Raw genomic sequence first — 26862 nt, forward strand, 5'->3', positions numbered from 1 at the left:
GGGGTTTGTTTCTTGGTAGGTTAGCTGACGGGCGTGCACGTGGGCAGGCAAGTCGGTTAATTACTAGATTACTCGGTCGCACGCCATGCGGATCACCGAATGCACCGTAAGACGTGGGGGAGAGATTTAGGAGGGAAAGAAAAAATTGTTATTACAATAAGCCTGTTGTAAAGCCTGAGTGAAACAATTTTCGTGTAGTAGTTAAACGAACTGCAAGACGCTAACCGTCAACCCTTTTGCAGGAGCGATAGAATATCGCTATACATATAACAACTACCAGAGCTCCGCGGAATTATCTCCAACGGGTAATTACAGAGAAATGTATGACATTCGTGCATGACTGTAATTAATTCCCGCCCAATTATCCGGGGCAGTCGCAGACAGATAACCGCGGCTGAGTCGCGCACTATCACTTCTAGCGTTCCCTGCACACCGGCACAACAATTACAAATACACCCCATGCGCTAATCATGCGATTTCTGCTTTTTGTTTCAGGTATGTTTTCAACCTAGAACCTCTTTCGCTCCGCTACTCACGGTATTTATCAGTGCTTAAAGCGTAGCCGACTCACGACCGACGAAAGCTCCAATCATGCTAGCGAGTCGATGCGACATCGAGTGAGTATTATTGCCATAGACAATTACAAGTGTATCGAACGATGAGAAAACTTGCATGGTAAATACGATTTGAAACGGTTTTGGGAGGGAGAAGTCGGGGGTGGATGTTACAGGCTAGCGAAGCTTTCGAAGAAATTATGGAAAGAATCTCTCATTTAGGTTTGTCAAATGCGTCGATAAAAAAGTGTCGAAAATATTCCGAGGAAAGTGGTGAAAGGGGATGGTTTGTAAAATTTCAGTCCACGTGATAAGATCGAGCATTATTATTAACGAATTGGAGAAGCAGTTTTTATCCCGCGACGAGAAATGCATGATATTTTGCGATCAGGGTTAAAGACTGGGGAGGGATCGGAGAAAACGAATGAAAAGAAAAAAGAGAAACGAAAAATGAAAATGGCGTGTGCGGCCCGTATTGCAGGGTGCAACTCGGCTCCGCTGCAACTGGCACTGGGGCTAAATTAGTAATTAGAACTCTGACGTAAGCGTGTGTTGGATTGTTTCGGGTTCGCGTGGTCTAACCCGCGTCGTTCCGTGCTCGAATCGGGGGCCGCAATGGGGCCGGGGGTTGTTGGGGGTCGAAAGTCGGGGGCGAGGGGTCGGGACCAAGGGTCTGCTGCGACAGGTACGGCCTCGCGTGACCCGATCCCCGGAGAAGAGGGGCGAAGGCGGCGGAAGGAGGTGGAGGCAAACGGCGAGGGATGACAATTATGCCCTACAGGTAATTGCCAGGTAGCGGCTAAACAGAACGAGCGCCGTTCCGAGAGCAAGAGAACTCGCCTTGGCGCTCCCTTCACCCCCTCCGGGGGTGAGCTTTCCGAACGAAAATCACTGTACTTAAATTCACCGCCGTGAAACTGTTTGGCCTTGTAATTTCAAGCGTAATTTTTCATCACTCCCTCTGCGCCCGTGCTGCATTGCGAACGCTCGATCTTAAATCCCGAACGTAATCTCAGACACGCTTGATTTTTCATTGTACGACAGAGAATTTGATAATATACCGGGCTGTAATTTTCTGACAAGATTTGCCAGGTGGTAGTTGTTCGGTTGAAAATTATCGCCGAAATTTTTTTTTCTTCTGCTTTCTTGTTACCAAGATTTCTCAGCCGATAAATTCAGGGGAAAAATATTATGTCACATCGTTCCGTGAAAGTAACTTAACCCTGTGAGCTTAAAGGAACAATTTTGTATAAATTACTCGTGATGTGAAATATAATCGGATTATCCAATCGGTTAATGTCATGCAAAGGGGCAACGGTTTTCAATCCAGGTGAAAAAAAAAAAAAGAAAGGAAACACTTAGAAATTATGTTCTGTGACTATGATTGCGACCGTAATGCGGGTACGGACAACTTTTGGGTACGAAATCTATCGTGATCGGAAACAGTAAAATTTTGAACCTATCTGATTATCTTGAAATGAAACTGATCAATTTGAAGTAAATAATTTTTTTGTGAGAATATAATGGTCGACAAATTTCGTTCATTGGAAGAAAAATAGTTTTGAAATGGATTGACGTTGAATTTAATACTCAGGGTAAGAAAATTAAGTGAATATTTTACATTTCCTGTGGTGAATGTATGGACACAGGACTTTTTTGGTGTTAATTCTACAGCAATTAAGTGGCAGGATTTAGAAATTCGATATGCCTAGTTAGACCAACCACAATTAATTGATGCAGATTTGACTTAAAAATAAGTGCTGTCCATACATTCACCACGACAGATGTGAAATGTAGATTAAATTGTTTTTTTCCGTAATCACCCTCTCGCAAAATCCCGATGCGCAGATTTCTTATATTTCACATATTTCACCCCCTTGATTCGCGCGCGTCGTTTAAAATTACGGGACGACGGGGGATGACCGCTTATGTGACCAACATTGAACGGGGAAGATTCGAGGGTAAGTATAGGCTCGAGTTTGCCGTTCGCCCCTCCGGCGCCAAGCTCGCTCCACCGTCTTCGAAGGCCGAGAAGAGCTCCCACAAAATTAGCCGCAAATATGTGTTATTTCGCGATTCGCAAGTAACGTGCACGCTCGAGCATTTCGCGTGTGCGGTGCACGGAACTCGTCGTCCGCTGCACGCCCTCCGCGTCACGTATGCATTATGAAAGCGGGCGCCCAGCTGGCACGGCGTCGTGTGCCTTTATTTCGCACGCGCGATTTCCCACGTTTGCAGCCAACCCCCGAGGCACCTACACGTGGCTCTTGGAGACGCGCGTCGCTGCCCGGAAGCGGAAGTTGCGATGCGCGGTGTATACCGGAGACCAGCAACATCCGCGAGGGAAATTTTGAAAAAAGGTTGGAGGAGTGTAAAAAGAGAAAACAAGGGAGGGGGAAAAACAGCCGAGGGACAGCCGCGCGAGTCGATCATGAAAATAACCGTTGCCAAAGTTTTACCTCAACTTCCACGGACGTCGCTCGAAAAAGTTACACATTCTTTTTTTTTTTTCATTCTTTTTTTCTCAATAAACAATTTATATCACCGAACTCTGCGGTGCACAGTGCGAATGATTCTTTTCTCCGAATTTCGCGTTTCCTTCTATTCCTGGGGATGGGGGAAAAATAGGGGAATAATCTGCAGAGTTTCCAGAGACTGGAATTGTCCGCCGACGTTAAACGATCCTTTCCAGGTCATTATAAAGCCATTAATCATATAAATGCGGCGGTGGGTCAGAGGTTGGGAGACGCGGCGGTCAAGCGGAGTGAATTATCAATAAGACAGGCCAGAGGTATCCGTCCCTCTAGGTTTCCATCCGACCGCTGATACACTCCGCGGGAATGTATTATTCAATCTCCATACCTTCTCTCACTACGGCTTAGCTTAACGCGGACGCGTCGTCGGTTTGTAGACACCCTGCAGCCAACGAATCCTTCGCTTCGACGACACCTCGACTCCAGACGCGATGGCAGACTTCATTTTTCTCACCCCCTTTGATTACGGGTTCTCCATACTGTTCTCTGTACAATGAAATGCATGCGCAACATTTCACGTATGGATAAGAAACTGGGTGGCGAATGATGAAAGAAATTTCATACAATTCTTTGCTCGGAATTTTTCGATACGAAATTTTTAACCTCTTTCTTGTTTCTTTCGATACATTCTCTTTATACTATTTATTCTAAAATTATTTGGAATTTACTATTTGCTACATTTTTTCGTACGTGTACTTTGTGAATTTTGTGAATTATGTATCTTTGTGACGCCACCTGGGGACACCGTCCCATGGTAATAAAATTCTATTCTATTCTATATTCTCTGAGTTGTGTATAGTTTTTAATCGAAATTTGGTAATGTGACTGTTTCAAAATCGTTTGAGTATCTCTTGTCACATTGGCAAATCTTTGTCTTTATTTTCCTCTTCATGTGCTTCTCTTCTTCCGAACAAGAAAAGCTAAAGATTCAACATTCGCGCCGCAATGCCAAAAAATAATACGTTGATATTACTAAGAAGACGATCGTTCTCTGCTGGGGGATGATGATGATATGATCGTGCAATTCATAATGTATATTCGCTACGCGGATCGCGTTTGGCTATCGTCACGCACGTGTTATTCCAAGGCAAAGACGAAGCCTGGAAGTGGGTACGAGAAACGTTCGTACTGCAGGAGTATCGAATACATAAATCGTTGTATACGCGGAGTGAAACTCCACGCCTTGCGAATCACCGTTTATCCCGGAAAACTTACAACGAGGAGAATAAAAAGCAATCAAACAAAACAAAAACGATCAAATAAATGAATTAAGTAAAAACCCGGAGGTCGTCCCTGTTTGGTCAATTTCATTTTGAGGTAAACGTCTTACCGCCGAGTCTGTAAAATTCGAGAAGGTGGGAGGAATAAGGGTCGCGTTGGAGGGAGGGGGGGAATAGATAGACAACTGGGAGCTGATAATTAGGTTGATTTAGGAAAGGCCTAAAATTTGATGTTTACTCTACGTTTCCCCGTCCCAACGCGGCTAATCAAGGGATAATATATTTGCGTTTTATAATCCTTGGTCGGCTAAGAGGGCGAAATCTGAAAGCTTAGTGGAATCTCTTCTCGGTCGGATGGTTAATCTTTCCCCCGCCGTCCTCGAAAATCTCCCGTTGAACCAAGACGTCGAGCCGCGTCGCCTCGCGCGAGTCTTACGCAAACTTAACGGCTTATTTTATCTAGTCATATTGCGGAGTAATGTTCATTCGAATTTTCGTATATACTCGCAGCGAATTATCACGTCGCGTTTCCGATGATACAGACTATCCAGACTATGCAGCATAGAACACCGCAAATTCACTTGGATATTCCCACGTAGGTAAAGGTTGTGTCGAAGAAGGGTGCCTGAAATCGAGGCTATTCAATCAAGACTTGTTCGTCCTTCGGCGGGAGAAAATCTCGGGTATATCAGACTCGCGAGTGTTGCGGGTATAAAGGTAACGATAAAAAAGAGGACAGGAGAACGAAATCCCGGGTAAGAAACGCGGAGTAGCTTTGCTCGCGCAGTTCTGATTAGCGCGAAACTTCGCGGTGCAAAAGCACAAGGAGTAGCGACTTGTTTACTGCGAATCGGGTGAACCGAGATACCGCGGGGGCTGAAGGAGAGCGGGACGAGGGAGGGGCGGCGGAAAGGTGGAAGCGAACGAGAATTGGCGAGCGAGGAGCCGTGCTTGCGGCAACATTATCTAAAATTCAAGCCGTAATTACTTTGCTGGGCGGCGGTTCCGGCTGATTTATAGTCATCGCGCGCGATGCAGCTGCGTGGGTGTAAGTAATTAAAAATGTACTATCGCGTGGTACGCCGCTGGCTAAGGGAATCACCCGCTATGAAGAAGGGCGCCTGTCCTCCTCCCCCAGCCCCCTTCCCGACGGGGGGCGGTGGGCCCTACTTGGCACTGCCTTGCCCCCGTTCTCCGGTGTACCAGTCCTTTCTATTTTAAGGCTTGGAGTCCCTCCTTTTCTCGCCTTTATCTTACACCAGACCTGCAGGCCTTCCGCGTGTAGTCACAGTCGAATCGAAGCGGAAGCCTGAAATCATTTACTTCAATTCCACAGTGTTTACTCGATTTTCTGTTTTCTAAAATTACATTATTTTCTCCATTTTTCGAGTGGCCACTGTAAACGTGACCGTGTTATTTATTTTCAAGTGGTCCGAATTACAATGAGCCAATTAGAACATCGGGAGGTATAAAATTAAGAACGTAAGGAACTCGAACGCACGAGCGAACCCGAGTGCAGGCCGGCTTTCTCATTCCCATTTTGTTTCCTCCACGCAATCAAATCTCGGTTGAGGTAACATTCGGAAAAAAAAAAAAAAATGGAAGGAGAGGGGGCTTGGAGGAGAGAAAAGAACACCGCACGAAAAGAGGTCCCGGCTTCAATTAATTACCTACCCCGCGGTACTTCCTGGCTCCGATATCCTCTGAGAAGTCATCGTGTGTTCAGTCGACGGTTCGAAGATTCGAATTACGGCGAATAGCGCGAAGGAAAACAAAAAAAAAAAAGCAGAGAGCAGAGAGTGGAAAGAACGGAGAAAAAGCTTGGCTACAGAATTCACCCGTTTATTTTCTATCCGATTTTTTTCCATTTTCATCGCTCGCCTTGGATAATCAGATGGGATGAAAAATCAACGATAGTCAGCATTAAATGGCGGTTATGCAGCTATCTCGGGAAATTTCGCGTGTCGGTTGGCTGGCTTTAGACTCTAGAGCCAGCTCGAGTCTCGAGTCTCCAGTTATCGTAGGGGCTCTCGGGAGAGTGCAGGAGACTGGGTTGAAAGATGACGAGTGAAGAGATGGGGGCGTGGGGAGGACGGAGGACGGAGAACGGCGAGGGGCGCTTAATTAGAGCCAGACTTCCGCAGGATCCTCGAGGCTTCCCGAAGTCTAAACTTGTCTTCCTGCAGTTTATCCACGCAAGAGGCTCGCTATCCCATATCGCGCATTTCCTCGTTCGCGGTGAAACCATCGTCTTTCTCTCTACTCGTCTACTCTCCTTTTCACGCTCGTGATTCTTATCTGTCTTAACGACGAACAGTTTGAACCAACGGTTGCTATGTCGATTTCACCTCGTACAGGTTTCCTCGTTCATTCTTCTTCTTATTAACGCTATTTGGAGTTCGAATAGGTACATATATCCACTTTCCAACCACGTGCGTGCAACTTTTGCACGCAACTGTTTATTCGAAGTTGTATTATTTATATGCACAAGAGTGACGCAGCGTCGCCCAGTTGGCCAGACATCGATCATCTCGACGTGGCAAAATGATACCTCTGATCTCTTGTCCGGGATTTTTCACTTTTCATGGTTTATTGGGACTAGCCTCGTTGATAACAGGTGGGCAGTAAGCCGAGAGTTAGAAACGATGTGCGACTTTGCAAACCTTGCGTCGTCTGGACCACAGGACAATTGATTTCAACTGCCTGGAGTCTAGAGAGAGGATATTAATCGAGTTGATGACGTGTCGGTCGCTGCGCTGGGCCAATCGCCGTCCGGCTAATTACACCGTCCTGGTGGTCTGACTCTGTAATCTTCACTGAGGTCGTCGTGTCGTCTGGGAAAATCTACGGTTATATAACCGCAAGCCGATCGAGACGATGGTCAGAATCGAGACGAAACTGCCGCCTCGTCCTCGCTGACCATCGTCCAGGTGCAATTATCCAGCACGAAGACCATCGACGGGAAAAATCCGATGGACCAGACGGCTCGAGTCTCCTGATCAATGGTTGCCCGGCGTAATCCTGATCGCCTTTGGAATGGCCGTCTACGTGGAAATCGATAATCTCGTTTGATGGTCGGGGAGGCGAGAGGGCGGCGACGTCTTCCCTTAACCCCGGCGTTGGCCTGGGTCCACAGGTTAATTGATCATTCATGGTTAATACAGCCGAGTCGGAAGGTGATAAGGGCAGAAGCCCGGCGCCTGTCTCGACCTAAAGGGACGCGCGACGTCCTCGGCTTCGCTTTCAACACGTCGGTCAGTACCTCAAAGCCGCTTCGGATCTCACCACCATGCGTCGTCGCGGTTTGTGTCTCACTCATTGCTCTCAGAATCACACCTTCAATTAATTCAACACATGAATCGGCCGTTACTTCGAATCCGGTTAAGGTGCCATATTCGATATCATATGCCGGACTAATTGCAAGTTGATTCGGAGACCAGTCACAGTGTTTAGATTGCCGATTATCGCGATTGGCTCCATTAACGATTAACTGAATCAACGGTGCCGCAATGAACGCGGGAATCACTCGATAATCATCAAAACAATGTGATTGATGTAATAATACGCGGAGTTGAATCTTCAAGTGCCATCAATCGTAGCACATCACCGTCGTGTATCAAAACAGTTCACCCTGTCGTTGTGCGAGAAAGATAAATTCTGGACTTGGCCTCTTCTTTCCACCTAGCAAAGGCATCTTGGGGTCAGGAGTCAGGCCGGGGTTAAGATGACGCGACGACGTTGGCGAAGAGAAGAGAATCCAAGAACACCTTGGGGAGATTACTAATGCCGGCTAACTACGGGCAAGACGCCACGTGAGGGGTGACCCAGGTCGTTATTGCATTCCCGTACGCGGTGAGCAAGGGTTGCTGAGAGGAGCAGCCGAGGGGGAAAGGAACGGCAGAATACCCGGCCCCCTCCCTCCCTCTCTCCTGCTCCCTCGCGCCGACTACGTGTGTATACATACAGTGTATAACCTATTCTAGGTGCGGCTCTGCTCTCTCTTATACGAGTTCCAAATGAAGTTCCCAGTTGCTTATCCACTTTCGTACGTGTTTCCTTACACACCACCTTCAGATTATTACTTAGCCGTGCCTGGAATCCGCGCTGAGAATGTATCGGGTCCGACGAAGTGTGCCGACGACGCTGTTTATGCAGATTCCGGTTTGTCTCAGTCACTCGAAGCGTGGAAGAAGTCCGTCTTATGGGTCCTGTGCACCCTTCCGCTTTGGCTCTACAGTCACGAAGCTTTAGTTACGGACTCGGCGTCAGCCAGTTCCTCGGGTCTAAGTGGGATGTAAGAGGATAGCACGGCCAGACCAATGGCGAGGCTAACCAACCGTTAACCATCTCTGAATACACGCAGGGGTGGAGGGACACTGAGAAGCCGCAATTCACATATTGAGTATCAAGTTTCGCTAGCCTAGACCCAACTTATCTTGTATCAACTAGTAGCCTGGTCCGAGTCGCCAAGTTTACAAGACGCAAACGGCTTTAGCACTAACACCGATAAGACCCCGTCGAACCATCCTTGATTCACTTCTCCGTTTATTTGTACCCATCCCATTACTAGGGCTTCTTGTTAAGCCGCTGTTGTGACTCTGCTCAACGCGCTTTTGAAAAGCTTTTTTTCCTATTTTAAAAGCAGAGGTTTTCATATCTCTGTAATAAATTATCAAACTGCATCAACATTTATTAGTTTGTATTATTTTTGTCTGGAGAAGTTTGACGATCAGCCGTGCTGACGTTTGTCGCCAATTTTTTCGTCTCGACACTCGACTGCATCCCAATTTCGACTCGTTGCAATTCTGGCCGAACCTCAGGGCGGAGCTTGCAAGTTCTAACAGACGCCTAAGAACTTGGAGAGGCGGACCGCAAAGGAACCATTCAATATATACCGGAGTTCCCTCTCCGCTCGGCGAGAAGCCACATCCGGTCAGAACTAACGTCGTAATCTAAACTAATGCCCGCGCTTTTGTTCCTCTGCATATAGTTCTCGTTAAGACGAATTAATTCGATGCCAAGACGACGATTTCAGAGGTTGAACCAACTTTGGCCGGCCGCAAAACGTCCTACCGAATATATTCGCTGATGCTTGAAATATCTACGTCATCCGTTCCAATCAGTTTCGACAAGGGCATGGCACGACGATATTTCAGGTGATCGGAAAAAGCAGCCTGTTTCTTATTTTATTATTTATCTTCTCCGGCTTGTCAATTTCTGCTTTACTCAAACGTAGCTGGTGACAGATTACGGAGGCGTTGGCATTGGCGTGGCGGTGATACCGCAAAGCTGGGGTTCGAGACGACGGGAATGAGCTGTGAAATGGCCTCTTTTTTCCCGAGTGACCCCGAGGCCCGCCCCTCTGTTTCCCTTACGACATAGGCGGCCCAGGAAAGAGGAAAAGAGGGAAAGAAGTGCGAGGATGAAAGAGCGAGAGAGCGAGAAAAGAGGCAGGGATGGTTGAAAATTGGCCAGAAAATTGCGCGCACTTGTAGCGAAACTATATTTCTCGGTTATATTTTCATATCGTACCTGCGGATCCGTGTCTGAAGAACGGTGATCCTCACGCGGCGTCTTACAGCCGTGGAAAGCCCTGGGCGAGGCGGCCTTCTTTCCCCATTACAGGATGCAAATCAACCCCTAATTTTAATTTTACGTGTATTAAAATATCCCGCAGCTGACGGGTCCTGCGGGAAGACGAAGGGAAGTGGAGAGGATCGCCCCGGTATATACAGGGGGATAACAGAAAGTGAGAGAGAAAGAGTGAGGCGCGGTTATATCCCGTGGGATTAGTCGGAAAGCGATTTCTCGGGGTGAGGTGTACCGCTGCAGCAGCTGAGAAATACACAACGAAATATCCCACCTTAGCAGTGGCGTTCGGTTCGCTTCCACCTTGGGTGGATGAATTCGGATCTACGCAAACGCAGCCGTTCGACCTGGCCACGTTCACCGCCACCTCACCTACTCAGGGGCGTCTCGTTGCCGATTCTAATCTACATACACTCAGCCCCCGAAAGCTCGCGAATCCGCGCTTCGCTCTTCCGGAAAATATTGTAATTGGTTGTGTAGCACGACGCGCGAGACACGAGATACGAGATTCGAGATGAATCTGGATGAATTCTGAGATTCCGGAGGATTACCGGGGGCAAGATCCTCCGCAAGCTCATGAGCCTTCATCCGCGAGAGTGGTTCGACCTCGAATATTGTTGAGAACGAAAAATTGACTATGAAGAGCTGCGACGGCGATCCGGAGCCACCGAAACCTAGGCGTATGTTTTCCTAGGAGAGAATCAATTCGTCACGTGTCTATATCACGTGTTCACCCAGCCCATACCGAGACCTGTTCTTGCTAGGGTGAAGCTGGTTCGAATTCGGAAGAGAAACTACGGGGCGGTTCACCAGGACACAAAGAACCGTTCCATTCCTCGGCAGAGAAAGTTCTTGAACCGGGAAGCCGGACGACTGCGAGAAACTTTGGGAACCCCGTTCCTCGTCTGGAGGTTGTAGTCGGGAACTCGGGAAGCCCGTTGCTGAAGGCACCGGCAGTCAGTCAGCGAGCCAGCCAGCCGGCAGCTTGACCGTCAACAATAATTGCCGGCAGTCGCTTTTGTGTCGGGCATATACTGTACGAACCTCGGGAAGGTTTCCTGCGCGGCCATTTATACCGTGGCCTCAACCAGCTCCAGCCAACTACCCTGCGACCGCTTGTATGGGAGGACGAGAAGACCACCAAAGCCAAATGCTAACCACCTGCCGGAATAACCGCTTCAGTGTTTGCCTCGGGTCTTATTTCGCCGTAAAATTTTCATTCATTATTGACCAGGACCCGGGAATATGACGAGGTTAAAAATTCGGAGTGGCATAACACGTGCGGCGGAGGTATTTTCCACCTTCCCTCAAAGCGCGCTTGTACCTACCTACCAACCCGTCGGAAGAGTGCGTGGTAGCCTTCATAAATAAAATAGCAATGCTTAAAAATAGGAGGGGGGTATTATTAACTCGCATTAGAGAGGGTGCTTCTGGTCCTGGAGTGACGGAAGAGGCTGCGGACCGCGCGAGCCGCAGCTGATGCCATCGTGCCGTGGCATGTCGTTGAATAATTTTCACCCCGGACGTACGGGAACGGATAAGACAGGCCAGAGGCGAATTTTTCATTGCCGTTCTCTCGGAAAATGGGCGTCTCCGGAGCCTGTTTGCCTCTGTGCATGAGAGTATCCAACGAGAAACCGAGGTTTGCAAAAGCCAAGAGGTCCCCATCAGAGGAAACTGTTTGGAACTACCGATAGCCTTTTAATCGCTACTGGTTGAAGTCTTACAGACTTTCAGCTTCATTGACATCAATTAACCCGATAACACACGTGTGTTACCGAATCACCAACGTGATTAGCGCGTTTAGCGAATCCAAGGTCCAGATCTTCAGGGTCCAATTTCGGTGTTTAATTGGTGTCCAGTGCATGTGTACGTGCCTTCTCTTCACCAGACGAGTCGAAGATCTAAACGATTTTTTGATCCTGATTTATCTCGTGAATGGAACGGAATTGCGCTCAACGTGCGACTGACCACAGCATCCAGCAGTAAAGTTCTGAAAGGAAAATCTTCTTCCCTAACGGAGAGGAGAACGGGATGAAAGGAGGACGTGGAACTGGGCGGATGTATTGAAGGTAAACTAGCCACGAAAAGCATTTTCCGAGGTTTGCTGCTAATTTTTCAGAGACATCTTGTATATAGGATCCCGGTGATGAAATGACGAAGAAAACGAAACGTGGAGAATATTGTTGACGCTTTAGTGGAAATAATAAAAACTATCACGGTAACGATGGTTCGGTAACTGTGACGTATCGTGATAACGGCTGTACTCAGGATACGAAAGTCTCGAGTACGTCTTTGACATGCGCCACACTGCACCGACACCTCGGAGTTAGTCTCTGCGGATGTATATACGCCCTGCTTTGTGGCATAGTCCGTCTCGCTCGCGTTACCCGCGTAATTACGAGGGGGAAAATTAAGCACCAAAGCAGCCGTCGGTCCGTTGGTCGGTTGGTCTGTCGGTCGGTCGGTATTTTGCAGTAGGTAAGGTGAGGCAAGGTAGGGCGAGGCAAAGAAGAGGCGGGCGGAAGAGAAGCGATGACGACGAAGACAAGGATCACGCCCCCGCCCCCTTTATTCATCTCCCTTTTACCACCCTGCTCTCCGAGCTTTTCCCATCCCCGACTCGGCTTCTCCTTCTGGTGTAGTACTTGCCGGCAGCCTTCCTGAGACCCCTGCACCGGATCGAGCCACAAAGCGGCCATTAAAGGATCATATCGCCGACTGCACGGTATTGCAAAATTCAAAGAGATCGGACTACCCGGAAAATGGGGAAGACGGTGAACGCTTCAGACCCGAGGACACCGTCAACGCTACGCCCGTTTCGAGCACCCACTTCTCTTCGGCGAGTTGGGCCGAATCTCAGCCCCTCGGCGTTCGCTACGTAAACAAAGTGCTCTTGCTGGTCAGTCGGCTGATTCCAGCTCGATAAACAGGGTTTACCAGCTACTCGCGGGTTGGCCTCATTACTTCGTAGATAGGTCTGGCCAGGTTTAGACAAAACCATACCCTCGGCACCGAGAGCGGTGCTTTTCGCGCGGCAACGCTGCGAGGTAATGTTTGACGTGTTGTTGCGATCCGTCGACTCCGTCCTCTATTTTATTCAGTGAATACAGACGGTTTATAGCTCCCGCTGACGACGTGACCGAACTCCGGAAAATCTCCTGCACCAGGAGTCTTGGCGAAACGTGGTATCAACTCGTTTCGAGGATTATCGAAGAATTCACAGCTCTCTGCACACCTTTGCTTCTTTTTATTCTTCTTCTTCTTCGTCAGTTGAAAGTGCCGCACCTGCAGGCTGTCACGATACGGTGAAGTTTTCGAGAGATATACGTTCGCGGAACAATGATGACGAACAATCGAGAGGAGAGCGGTGGTTACTCTTGGCGAGTATCGCGACGCGCAGGACTGAAGATAGACAAAGTCCACTGAGACAAACAGCAATTCAGAACGCGGCCTCGACGGTTCGTCTCCTATCTTGACGCGTTTCACAAAACATCAGAACCGTGTCGGCAAAAGAGGGCGAGGGGAGTCAGAGGCGGGGGGGTCGCGAAGCGAGGCAGTGTCAGAGGGAAGGAAGCTGCCTATATATGATGGCCCCCATTCAATGTCGTACTTTGAAAACTTTGGACGTTAAGAGAAAGGGTGACTGGCTGCCGAGGACGTATTGTAAAGGCCGTGTCTCCGCGATGCGGGGGTCGAGGGACGAAAGGATCCAAGAAGGGACCCACACGCTTGCACGGTGGCACACGATTTAAGCGAACTAGACTTCGAAGAAATGTCTCCGTCCCCCCGGAGTGGCTGGAGCCAAGGGTCGGGGAAAGGCGGGAAATCCATTCCTGTAGGACTCCGCCGGAAGATGAAGCCGTACGTCATATGGCAGTACGAATTCGTCAAACGGAGTAAACAGTCCCCGCGCATATTTTCGACGCTTGGTACGCCTGCACCTTGTAACCACCGAAACCGACCGGGGCCACGTACTGTAACTAGATGAGAAGTCATTCGTGTAGGACGTCACGGTGGCGGGTATCCTCGTCGCGCTGGCTGACTTCCTGGCGACTGTTTCCGCGGCGTTCACCAACCCAACAAAGGGGCGACCCGCGTCTCTCCCTGCAGCTCCATAATATCCGAGACTCCTTGGTACACGCGGCTGCTGCCGAGGTTCCACGCTTGGATGGCTCGGCTGGAACGAACGAGACCGAGTTTCCACCGCTCAGCTGCGGCGTTTAAAAGTTTCACCTTCGGCGTAAGAGATCACAAGTGATTTTGCGCCAGGTACCCACTCGCCGCGGGACGGAGCGAGGATTACCCGTTACTTAGCCCCTGGTCAAACCCGATAACCTAGGCTTTCCCGGCGGAGTGCACTCGAGTGGAGCTGACCCTGATCTTACCTTGTGCAAACAATTATATTTGCACAATCTCCGGGTAGCCGAGCGAGCGGGCAAAGACCCGGGGCTGCTTAAGTCGAAAACAGCGCTCCGCCGCCTAGCACCGTAATCAGCATTGTCAGTCACGGATTCGCGATCTACGCATATTACGCTTGAGGATGAGACGGAGGGGGAGGACGGAGCCGGCTGCGATCCCGACCCGAGGGCCAATTTTCGGGGATTTCTGCCCGACCGGGAGAAAATGATGGTGGTAAACAAGCCGGGTCGAGGAAAGCATCGAGAGAAATCTCAATTTCGATTAGGCGGATAGTTGGACGGGGGTGAAGGGCTCGCCGAGGAAGCGAGGAACCCGAGGTGCCTCGTCGGCAGGTCCTACTCGCGTAGGGGAGATTCGGTAAATTTATGGGGTCGTAACAGCGACAAGTGGTTCACAAGTCGCCGTTGGCATCACCGCTTTGGCGCCCCGGAACGCTGGCTGGCTTCTTGTCTCCGACTTCTCTCGCACCTCTGTCTCTTTCACCGAAATAAAATAAGCGGCCGGACGAGGACCGAGAGGGTACACAGAAGGTACGATTGAAAGCCGACAATAAGAAGCTCGGGATACACCGACGAACGCTTTTACCCAGTCGGGTTAATAATAATTCGGTTCATCCGCGAGAAGCGGAATTTCGGGTATCACGCAACGACGCGCAGCTTTCGGCAACCTTTGTGCCGACGCCTCATCTGCGGCTCCCTGCTTTCTTCTTCCCCCGTCTCTCGCGGGGTTTTAAAGCGTATTAATTAACCCTTTATTGGACTGACGAGCAAAACCGTCGATAGAACGACGAGCGCGTCTCCGAACCCTCTTCTACATTTTACTCTTCGTCATCTTCGGAGGCGGTTCCGGGAACGAGAGCGAAGCCTAGTCGGTGCCATCCAGTATTTATGAAAAGCTCGAAAATTTTCGCCTCGTAGCTTTCACCCACGGCACGGTATCGCGATAAACTTCTTCATCCCGATCGCGAAACTGGCTCAAAGAAGAACTGCTTACCTCGGACGCCGTGGGAGAGACGAAGGCGGACAACCGGGGGAAAAGCTCGTTCGATGTTTAGCTACCAGAAAGGCTGAGTGACGCGTAAATTTTATAGGCACAAGGAATTTGTTGACGTCGACAAAATTCCCCAAAGATTGGGGTGAGAAACTACCGTGCGTTATCAATCCCGGAGGGGTACGATGTCAGTGCAAATTGAAACAATGACTTAATTGTCGCAGTGCGGAGAAAATAAGAGTTCTCACTCTTCGTCTTTGCAAGTTCGTCGCTGAACGCTTCCTCCGTGCTCGCAAAAGTAGGTCCCGTAGAAAAGAGAGACGGCCCTGCTAAAAGAAGTCGAATAAATAATGCCGACCGATTCCCCGGTGCCCTGGTAATTATTATCAACGCATTTGCTCCATCCGGAGCACCGCTGGTGCACAGTCGAAAAAGAAACAATACCGTTTGTCTCGCGAATGGGTCGTATATATTCTGCGAGAAGGGCGGGAGGGAAAGGGGGTAAATGTGTGCTCAATTTGCCACGTCGAGGGTCACGGGACCCGGTGTACTACAGCCGATGTAAGAGGAAGGGTGGCGGAGATCTAGGGGCTCGACTTTCGCGATCTACGATGGGATTCGGATGAGATGAGATTGTCCCTGCAAGAGCGGTTAGCCTCCCTGCGCGCTGCTTCTAACCGCTGTTCTGTTTTTACGCTTTCTCGCTGAATAATTGTCACCAGACATACACACACATACACTCCGATGCCGATCGCCAACTCAGGAGAAAGGATTGACGTGATTCAAGAGGCCGAAAGGTCGCCGCGAGAAGCGGTGATTGCAGAGAAGAAGTGTGTTATTTTTTTTTTTTTTTTGGAGAGTAGGCTCAGCGAGTGAGAGCGTTGCAAATCCCCCAATTTTCACGTCGGCCGTAAAGAGAGGAAGAGTACTCAATAAAGTACTCTGTAAACGGGGCCTTGTCGCAATGAGTCGTCCACTAAATTTCACCGACTTTGACCCCGTCAGCGTGCTGCACTGAATGGGCGTTGAATCGAATCTGAGCAATTCCTTAAATCAGCGCTGGCTCCATCAATTCGGGATTTGTTGGTGCCTGTGTGGCACGGAGGTAAAAATCCGTTCGCAGAAAAGCGGTGAAATCGAATCAAAGTTGGAAAGCTCGGATCTGAGAACAGGCGGAGGGGTCGAGCAATTGCTGCTGCTGCTGCTCTCGGCGATCAAATTTCCAGAACGGGTTCGTGCTCGATTAAACAGACCCCGTGGCCTTTGCCGCGTTCTATTGCATCGAGGCATCGCTTTTGCACTGCCGAGCAAACTCCCTCGCAAAACGTTCGACAATCATTCGCAAAAAAGGGGATAAGAAGAAGATGAAGAAGAAGAAGAGGAAGAAGAAGGAGAGAAGACAGGGCGCAGCAGACTTCCGCTCTCCCGGATCTTGTGCAAGCTCGCTCGAGATGTAACTTTCAACTAGTTTCCACCGACTGGCTCTATAGCTCCTTCTCCTGCAGATTCATCCTCCACGTCCTGGGATATGTTTACCCAAAGAACCGTCTTCTCTTTAACCACGCGGCGCACCGCCTGGCTGCTCAAACTTTGTGCATCTGCTTGCAGCGCTACTCGGCAGCACCGCGGCGGGATCGAGTTCCTGCCAGTTCTCAGATATCGACAGCTTGTCTACTTTCCCGTCCCTATATTTCCCCCTTGCACAATATCCGCATTGTCTCTACTCATCGAATCGCGGCCACTCTCTCTCTCTCTCTCTCTCTCTTTCACTTTGTCACTCGAGTTTTGTGCAGTTCTGATAAAACCCGCGAGGATAATCGTCGCTCTGAGATTTTCGGTAAATTTTGATTTTTCCGTTTTACGTGTATAAAACTTTGCCGATTTAAATTACAGAATCCGCGCCCGTCGGTCGCCTCTAGCATACATATCGGTGGAAGGCTTCCTGGAATTTATCGTGTAACGCTGGCTTAAATTTCTTTACAACCGGAAGATGTAACGCGACGTTTGCATGCAAAGTATCGCCGGCCGACTGACCACGATACGCGGATATTTTCACTCGCCGTTTCAGACGGAACGGAAACGTCGCCTGTAACAAATGGGGCGAAAAATCATGTCTTATATTTATTTCCGATCCTACTGGTAGAAGCAAACCGTTCCCCAACGAGATATTCGAGGACTGCGGGGTGAGGCGAATTTTCCACCGATTTTCGAGGCTCGTTGCAGGGGGTTGAAGGTCGGCTTGTTTGCATGGCATTTCCGCGCGTGTCCAGTTTCCGTTCCTTGACCCTATTGGGACAAGACCCTACCAGTCATTACTCGGACGGCAAACACACTCCGGCTGTGGACCCTTCGCCATACGCCGCCGCCTACCCTCTGTATCAGCATCAGATTTGTATTTAAATGAGAGGGCATTAATCCGTAGCAAAATCTTAGCCCTTTGGACTTTGTCGAAGTAGCGTTCTAAAAAAGTTTCCGGGACCTAGCGAACAATAAACTGACCGGAAGACTGTCAGCAGTTTCTGCACTGGATTCCGGGCTTTCCAACCGGTGGTTTAAAGGTTCAACAATATTGGCTGATCCTCTCTAAGTTTGAAATTAGACGCGATTCTCTGTTCCGCAAAATCTTGGCTCCTCGTGTCTAGGAATTTCTCTCGCCCATTTCACGTCCTATTCGTCGTCGTCGTCGTCGTCGTCGTCTTGTCGTCACCAGCGAAACGGCGTACGGCTCGCGTATGTAAAGGTGGCTCTATTTACGCGCGTGGTAGGAACCATCATTAAGAGAGCGAGGGAGGAAGAGAGAGAATGACAAAGCCGCTCGTTAGGCCCTCCGAGGGTCCTCGCAACCGCAGCACCAAGGGTGAGAACGTGCTTAGGCCGCCCTCTCGTCTGGTCACCCCCGGTCGTGCTCGTTCGCCCCTGGTCATCGCGACGACGCTCACTCCCGAATCTTTCCTCAAAATCCCCGTTCTGCAGGTTGAGATTTTGGAAGGGATCCTTACTTGGAGCTGCGCGGATTTGTATCGAAGCCACGAGGCAGACGCTGGTCTGGTCAGGATGGATTTTATCATCATTTTCTGACGTGCTTCCGGGGTCTGTCGGAAACGCGCGTTACCATTTTACAATAGTAGCGTCACAACGTCGTCCGTTTGCCGTGGTGTAAACGTCACAGCGGCGTTGGTGTATCCGGAAGAAGAAGAAAAAGCAGCGACGAACAAAACTGGTCCAGCAACCAGAGTAAATTTTCATCGAAAATCCCCGATACCTCCACCCTAAGCTGCTCCTTCGACACCGACTCACTCCATGCTCCGAAGCTCGTGTACGGCGTGATAATTTTCACTAACGAACAACCTAATCCCTCTGCTATTAGTTAACAACTAAACTGAACCCGCCGCGCTAAGCTCTAGTTGCTGCACCGGTGCAACTTTACTGCGTTTTAACACTCCGCCAGCGTCGAGACGCCTCGCGTTCATCGTGGACTCTACGGAAGTAGTGTAAGCGTGGGATTTTGAACGTCAGTTTTTCGAATGAACGTTTCAAAAATTTCTCCAAGTTCTGGGGCGGATCCGAACGCCTCCCGTGGGCTGTTTGTAACGCGGTAACAATCAGTCACAGGACGACACTCTCATCCTGGGACGCGTCCTCGTCTCGCTGCCGGCGGTGACCCGGCCGGGGAGGAGCGTTCCATCACCTCTGGCAAGACTTATGCCGCAGGTCACCACGGGTGGCAATCGCGGTATAAGTCCTCCGTAGTTCGCTCAGACTCCGAAGCTGCCGCTCGCCCGCCTCACAGTATGAATATATGAATTGAACCCCGGAGTTATGCGAGGTCTGGGAGCAGCCATACGTTAACGTCGCGAAATCGCCTCGCTCAGGTCATCCGGGAACGAGGCCGGGTTCTGGTCGGGAGGATCCCAGCCAGCAAATTGCGCCGATCCATCATTTTGCGTCTGTTGGAACGTGTGAGTGGAATCCGTCGATGATTCGGAATCAGAAGACAGCCCGTGCGCGTCTTCTTTGGGCTTCTGGAACTTGGCCTGAACTCGTTTCCAGCCGGCACGAAGACGAGCCGTGAGGCAATTTGTTGGTATCAGGTGCGTCGCGTGTCTCAAGTTGTAAGCCTCGTGGCCCAGCAATTAACTCTATTACCATCCTGCGTTATTACACGTATATCCGAGTGGCCTTGTACCGCACGGTCATAAGGGACGAGGCACCGCCTCGTAGAACCAACTTGTTAAGCCCTGGCTTTGGCCGACCGTTCCGCCAAATGCAACGGCGCTTTGAGATCCTTTTTGGAGTTACGCTATAAAGCGCGTTATACGGTGTAGGTACACGAGAGCAACGTCTAACCCGAGGCGGTCTACACTAGGTCGACAACCGCCTACCTACCACCCACCGACCTAACCTGCGAGACGAAAGAACAGACAAAACGTATATTCATCTTTTGTCCGGACACACGGAGCTCTGTCCAGCAACTCAATAGCCTGTCTAGCTCCATTTCGACCGCCAGCCTTTCGCTCGGAGTCTCTTCCGCCGTACAGCGAGGGACGAGAAAGGGACATGCAGGGACACAGGGGACCCTGAACACAGAAAAGACATTAGCCAGTCTATTCCTCTAACTGTAGTCAACTTGACTGCGCTCAGGTTAACCTAATTTGAGTTCACTCGGCTCGCTGCGGACTCGGCTGCTGGTCGATGCTGGTCCACAACGAGGGTATCTCTTCTCTTCGCAAGCTGGTAATTCGGTAGCTTTGCTGGTGAAATCGTGGGAATCGCTGGTCGCCACTCAAACCTTCGATTCGGTTGATCCGATTCATTTGCTTTCGCTCCAATTAGAACACGGTTCCGTATTTTTTGGTCCTGCAAAGCACTCGCGGCAAGGTGGCCATACGCTTATGTGGATGGAAGCAAAGAGGATGCGGATACCGGGTGGTGGAAAACCCCGGTCCAATTATCGCCGCACGGGTCGCAATCAGCGCGAGTGCCGGGCCAGGAACGAGACCTTCTGGCTCCTCTCTCGCGCCTTCCTTCCCTCTTTCGGCGTCCCGCTCGCTCAGCCGGGTCTCATCCTGACGTGTTTTCCCGAGTTTCCACCCGCAGAATCAAAGTTTCACGTATTAAATGCTAATGAGAACATTTCGCATAATGGCATGTATGCGTCCTGACGAGTGCGCGAATTAATGGCACGGCCGGAGAGAGACTGGGACGGCAGACCTGCGAAGCAAAACAGGCGGAGAGAGAGAGAGAGAGAGAGAGAAGCGGGCTGGCGTTGAAACGCTGAAGCTCTGCTTCAAATGAACAAGACGATGCTAAAAGTTAATTAAATTCTTGCCCTGTACGGACTGAAACTACCCGTGATGGAACTCCTCGGAGGAAAGGTGTGGCCTTGAATGAAGACCATGAGGATTACTACCTGGAAATAGGAATTTAGGGAGGGTGGTTGGTGGTTATTACCACCGTTTCTATCACGTCTCGATGCGAGTGCAGCGACTCCGCATTTTCCAAGTACCAAAAATTGTGCGGAAAACTGAGGGCGTGAGTCGAAACTATGAGGTGCATCATGCAAATTTCCAGTTCACGTTGAACGTTCGTACTTGAAAGAGCAATTATGGCGGCTCAAGCGGCGCGGAGCTTAAAAAGCTTAACCTCTCAAATAGCTCGTCAGCGTCGCGACGCAAAGAGGGACTGGTTTATTAGCGCTTGGATTTAAATTCTTTGCATTGTGGACCACGCTGCCAGCAGCTCGGCAACGTTTGCATAAGCGAGTTCCACAAATTGCCTTTTTGATATGTAGATAAGCGTATTGAGTGAAGCTTGCGGAAGGAGGGAGGCGGTTTCCTCGCACTTTTACCGCTCTCGGGGCAGTCGAGGAGAAAAATTCACCGCGTGGAAATCGACGGAATGTGACACGCCGGTTTTACGTGCGAGGGATAAAGGTTGCCGTCGTTATAGGTACCGGAGGAGCAAGGAGCCGGGAAGCAAGAAGACAAGGCGAGAAGTAACCGGATTATGATTGACTCAAATTGACACTCATTATTTGAAGGAATTGCATTAGGGTTAATCACCCCGTTGCAGAACTGATGTACTTTGCTCGACGGCGAAGACGCGTCGGCGTTGCGGCTGCGTGGGCGTATCCCAGGATATAAACAAATTATACGCGAATGGTTTCTTGGCGGTGATTAGCGGTAAACCTCGTTAGTGAAGTTCGCGCGACCCCGCCTCCACTAACAGCTACGTCCTCGGCTCCTCGACGCAGACTCGCTGCCACTTTTCCAACTAATATTATTTCTAACGGACCCGCAGCGCCGTCACAACCAATGATCGTGCGTTTCTTCGACCCCCCAAGGAACCTGCGACGATTTCACGTAGCTGCGAGCTTCTGGCACAGGGCGAAAAGCGGTAAAACGCTGTCCAAAGCCGGGTCAACGTATCGCCTGACCGGGACGCAGATCCTTCCGAGGATAAATGGTCTCCTTGGGCCAACGGCTCTCCTACAAGTAAGATCCTTCGCGGCAGACGTTCCCCGATGAGCAACCGCCGCGGTGCTCCTCTCCCGTGGGATTCACCCCCTGCAGAAACGGGATCAACTCCTGCAGGAATACCGGGAAGGGTCGCCGATGGTAGCGCGCAATTATTGGCTGGTTCATTCGGGATAAGATCGTTCATTTGCCTCTGTTATACCTGGTAAACAGATTTTCTCGTCAAGGATTCCGGTGACCGGGTTAGCCAATTTAATATCCCGTGTCCGTAACGAGGCCGGATTGTTCACCCCGATCGTGACGCTGATGGGGTATTTTTTTCTCCGTCGTCGAAGCACAGTTTCGACCTTATGCTCCATTCGTGCCCCAGTGATCCTGCAGACCAGACCTTGAACTCCGCGAACTTCTATAATTAATCGCCGATCAACTTTCGCGGACCACGCAGCTCGCGTCAAGAATCTCGGAAGTTTTCGACGAATTGAACCGACTTTTACCCACCTCGGGCCCCGCCGTCTTCCTCGTCGTTACGCCCTTCGGACCCCCATTAGTATGCCGTGGTCGTCGCGACGAACCCCAAGTTTGTCGCCATACGGAGCAACACGCCCGCGGTCCGTCCTCTTCGAAATTGTTTTACTCTTCGATATGCCGCCCGCGTCCCCCTAAATCTCCAGTCGATGTCCTCGGGAATGAAGGTTGAATTTTCCTCCCCCCCCCCCTTCAAAACCCTCACGAAGAAGCCGTTCAATTTGTCGTTTACCTATATAGGTATCCGACGAACGAAAAAGAAGGAAAAAAATGGACACCAACTGTGAAAACTTGGCCCAAAAATTTATACGTGTACATATGTATACATATATATATGTGTGTGTGTGTATGTATACTGTTTCCGGCAAATGAGCAGCGCCAAGGAATTGGCCTCGTCAAGTGTGAGTTCGTGACAAAGAGGTTGGCAAGGAGGACGAGCTCCTCGGATAGTGTCCGAAAAACTGGGGTTGTTTCTCGGATGAAACACGGCGAAGGGAGTTCCCGAGACACTAATGGCATTTTTATTATTTCTTCGCGTTCGGTAATGGGAGTAGTAGTCCGGTCCATTGGACGCCTGACAGCGCTGACAGGAGCCTCTCCTTTTCCACTCCTCCATCTCTCGGGGACGGCGATCCGATCGGTGCCGCACACCTAGCTCTCTCGTCGACGTCGGAAACAATAAACCCGAGATGTCACGCGATATCGTCGCGAGCAAACCCTAAGGATTATATCGAAAGTCGTGCCCGGGTTACCCGCCGAAATTGGCTGACGAAACGGGTCAAAAAATCGCCTCTCCGATTCCCACGGGATCCTCAAAACTCAACAAATTCTATCGCTTCTCGAATCTACGAAGATCTTATCTTCGTGCGATAATTACGGGGTTCAAAGGATGCAAGATTCGTTCGGCTCTTTGTCAGCGATGGATATATATGAAACACCATTAACATGTTACGCTATTGAGCGCATACTTGGCAATGATCACACCTGCCACACCTGACAGATATGCGTGTAATCGGAGTCGAAAGAATTCCTCAAGTTTTCACGAAGCACAGAATGGACAGAGGAGGCTTTTTGTCCAAGCGGAAGACCCGAAAGACATGCGAATGGAGGTCCGGAGTGGAAATATGTAAAAGCTTAGCGCGGCTTATGATTTCTCGCGAATGACTCGGACGAGAGAACCCAGACGCGTATAGGTAGAGGTGCTTTGATATACTCGAGCCGAGCCAGGTTCCGACCGTCAATCCCCTCGACTCTGTCCGGCTCGGTCCATCGCATGGCTTCCGATGAAATTTCGCGTCTTTCCAAGTGCGGCCTTTGATGCCCGGCAGCGTCGAGCTTACAGGCATTCTAATTTTCGACCCGGAATTACACGGGCTCAACTCTCCTCGCCCCTTCCGGATCGCGGCACAAAGACACTCGTCGATGCGTGCCATCGAGACACAAGGCGAAGCCCGGATTGGATTTCCCCGGTGTTGAGGAATCGAATCAAACTCGACGGCAGGCTGACCCCTGACCCTTTCTGGCTTGAAAAGTGTTTTTTATCACGGTGGTATACGGATTAGCGGAGACCGAGGAGTGGGGAAATACCGAGTGGAGTTCGGGCCTTGGCGTTCTTGGCCCTTGGTCGGGAATTTTAAAGAAAAACTTGCTCGCTCGGACACAAAGGGATCGGCGATGCTGACTGGTCTCTTAATCCTTTTGTGGCCGCGGGATTTCAAGTCTGGAGTGGCATGCTAACGGGGGGAAACAGCCCTCAGAGGAACTCTGTGTAATTGTCTGTCGCATGATTACCCGCCGTGCTTCGCGAGCTTTGCGCCATTTTCGAATCACCACTCTCAAAGCTCCCCGGTCATCCCGCGGGTCTATAACGCTCAGTGAACGCGAAATTTCAAAGACGCAAAGGCGGCTACGGTAGGTGGCTGCTTTATTAATTCACCGCGATAATCAACCGCCATTTAATCGCCGAGATTGGGGAACGAAACACAATTGAACAGAGAAAAGTTACTACCGGAAACCGATCCACTCGTGCTTCTTGTCTCTCGGTCGACAGACAACGAAGCCGAGACCTGAAATCTCGTAAGTATGTTTCACGGCGAGAAAAGAAGAATCGCCGAGATAAATCCGTGCTGCGATTTTGTTGCGAGAAGAAAGAATAAGGCTAAACGGGGGCCATGCCAGGGTAAGTCAAGGGAGCGAGAGAGGCTGCGGGATTGCAGCCCGGAGAGGAAAAAGGAAAAGGCAAATTCCTGAATAAACACATCCGCGCCTTTTTATGGCACCACTTTGGAGATCTGACGGTTTTTCTTCCCCTCTGTGTACCTCGCGTATTATTAACTCAACCACCGGAAAATATCAACAGCAGTTCCTTATCTCCGGGGGTGTCGACGGGTTATTTTATTTTATTTTATTTTCTCTCATTCCGCTTCATTCTTTTCCCTCGCCCGTGGCTTTTCTTCCACGAATCTCGCAAATCCTGATTCGCAATTGTCGACTCGTCGCTGTTTCTTCGTCTTTGAAATATTCTCCGTTTCTCCAAAGAATTGTGGAAATTAAATAACGCGTCTCGCACCCTCCGCCAAATCCGGACCCTGCACACCTTATACCCTCGGCGTTCCAAATCGCCTCTCTTTTAGACTTCGAATTGTAATTAACATTTGGTGCTCCCATTAGTGTAATTAAAGTGCCATTCCATAATCTAGGAGGCAGGACCACCTTATCTTCCTTGCCCCAGCCCCTCGGAGCCGAGGGCTGCTCTGCGCGTTCCCTGCGCCTTCCGATTCTCTCCTACGTTTCGGAATACGCCGAGCCCTTTCTCTCTTTCTCTCTCTCTCTCACTCTCTTTCACTCTCTCACATTCCCTCTTCTCTCCCCTTGGTCTCCGTTCCGACCAGAGGCAGTCTGGCTGGCTTTTCGAAAAATGATCGAACTCAGCTCGGTGGAATATTCACCCATTCGCCTCGATCCTGAGAGCATAAAAATGTCCGAAACCGGCGAACGAGCCCTTCGATGTCCGGATCGAGTACCTGTTGGTGAAATAAAATGGTAAACTTGTAAGCGGAGTGGACAGCGGTCGTAAATACCTTTGCGAGCAAGGGCGGAAGTCGGCAAGGGTATTTCCTTACTCTCAGTCGCGGATAAACCGATCGAGATATGGAACAAGATATGAATTCTCCACCTCGATGGTGTATCGAATCTTTCGAGCTGAGACTCCGGCGAACCCCGAAGCGCCGGAAAGGCAGTCCAATTTCTCAAACCTGTCCAATCCGTGTCGTATGCAAAATCAATCACGCTTCCCAGCCCCGCGGCCTCCGCCTCGCCAGAAGCCACACGTAATCCAACTCCGTGAAAGTTCCTCGCCCACTCGGTGAGATCGGCCCCTTCTTTTTTTCATTTATTTACATACTCCGAATATTCGACAGTCGTCGAATATACGTGAAAGTAGGTACTCGACGTTTTAGCGAGAAATCAATTTCGTCAAGTGCAATAACGAGTCACTCCGCATGGCAATTTTACACCAGCGATGTTAATTTCTTTTCAAGTCACGAGACCCGTGCAGTTATAACGGGGAAAACCGCTGGCTTACACCCCCAGAAATGAAAGGTCGAGATCCCGCGTTCCTTGGAAACAATAAAAACGCCTTGAAGAATTATCTGTCGTGTAAACCACAATCTCGGAGGTGCCCGATGCGCCGCATCACCGGGTGGCTTCAAGACCCCCGTGGATCGGTCCCTCGCTAAGGGGGGCCCATAAAACTGTTATGGCTTGTTTATACGCTGTGGATACGGAAGTAGTTACGTTGTTAGACACGCTAGATATCCTGGAGGACGTAGAAAGAGAGAGTGAGGTGGAGAGGATAGAGAACGAGGCAGCAGACGCGTGTCAGATTGGAAATTTCATTTTCAATTTAGCTGAATAATTTTTGTGGTTAGAAAAAAAAAACAGAAAAAAAAAAAACGGAAAAAAAGAGCTGCAAGTATCGGGGGAAGCGCGTAGTCGCCTCGTATCAAAGACGGGGATTTTCAATCTAAGCTCAAACCTTCCCTGTCCGCATTTCAATTTACAAAATGCGTATGCTAAACTTTTCACTCCGGTTGACGCGAGCATGTCTTTTCCTTCTTTGGTGTGGCCTGACGGTAGCGGACGGGACAGCCGGGTAGCGACTGAGCAAAAATCAGCAAGTCAGATCCTGCAGGACATCGTGTGGCGACGGAGGCCGATTCCCAAATAAGTCGCTGGCAGTCGGGAATGAGCGGAAAGGCGAGTCTCGCTCTCCCTCGATGCCGGGAGCCGCGGCCAGAATCAAACGGAATTTCTAACTGATTAGATTTACCATGAGAAAAGTAAACGCCTGTCCGGTCTTGGAAACCGCGCGAAAAGAAGACGTCGAAAAGAAGAGGGGCTCCTTTGATTCTCTGTTAAATCCCAGCCATAACAAAGTCCCGTCTCGTTCCATCCGCACCCTTGGCATCCCGGTCACGCTTCGGGGTGCTCCACGGGTCCCCGGGTCTTACTCGAGCATCCCCTTTAATACCGGGAAGGACGGGCCCCGGCT

At 50.1% G+C, this 26862-nt stretch overlaps 1 protein-coding gene across 3 annotated transcripts in view; it reads left to right on the forward strand.

Annotated features, from left to right (window-relative positions):
- Window positions 1–26862, forward strand: part of LOC107220271 (AT-rich interactive domain-containing protein 1A) — a 270178-nt gene that overhangs the window by 105257 nt on the left and 138059 nt on the right. The window lies entirely within an intron of this gene.

Source organism: Neodiprion lecontei, chromosome 5 (genome assembly GCF_021901455.1).
Source record: "Neodiprion lecontei isolate iyNeoLeco1 chromosome 5, iyNeoLeco1.1, whole genome shotgun sequence".
NCBI classification, from domain to species: Eukaryota; Metazoa; Arthropoda; class Insecta; order Hymenoptera; family Diprionidae; genus Neodiprion; species Neodiprion lecontei.